Below are 570 nucleotides of genomic sequence, written 5' to 3' on the forward strand. Positions count from 1 at the left end.
GTGCTTAATGATATGCTCCAAAATCCTCAGCTACTTTCCCACTTCCACAAATGACCTAAACCCTAAGCCAAACTCGGTCATACCGATTCTTTCTATCTGGCGCCACCGAGTTTCACTTGTCATAAGCCACTGCCAAACCCTAGCAATTCGGTTCTATCGATAGAGATCTCGGTCTCACCGAGATGGGATTGCAAACTCTCTGTTTCCCTTTCGTAACTTTTCGGTCTCACCGAAAGAGCGAATCGGTCCCACCGAGATTGCAATGTAAACTCTTTGTTTCCCTTTTGTAACTTTTCGGTCTCACCGAAAGAGCAAATTGGTCCCACCGAGTTTGCCTGACCAACTCTCTGGTTAGCTTATTACCAAACTCGGTCTCAGCCAGTTTGTGTAATCAGTATCACCGAGATTACGTTATGCCCAAACCCTAACCATATCGGTCCTACCGAGTTGCATGTCAGTCCCACCGAAAATCTCTAACGGTCACTAGGTTTACCTTTTCGGTCCGACCGAGTTTGTTGATTCGGTCCCACCTCCTTTGTAATGGTTGGATTTTGTGTGGAGGCTATATAT

Source organism: Triticum urartu, chromosome 3 (genome assembly GCF_003073215.2).
Source record: "Triticum urartu cultivar G1812 chromosome 3, Tu2.1, whole genome shotgun sequence".
NCBI lineage: Eukaryota > Viridiplantae > Streptophyta > Magnoliopsida > Poales > Poaceae > Triticum > Triticum urartu.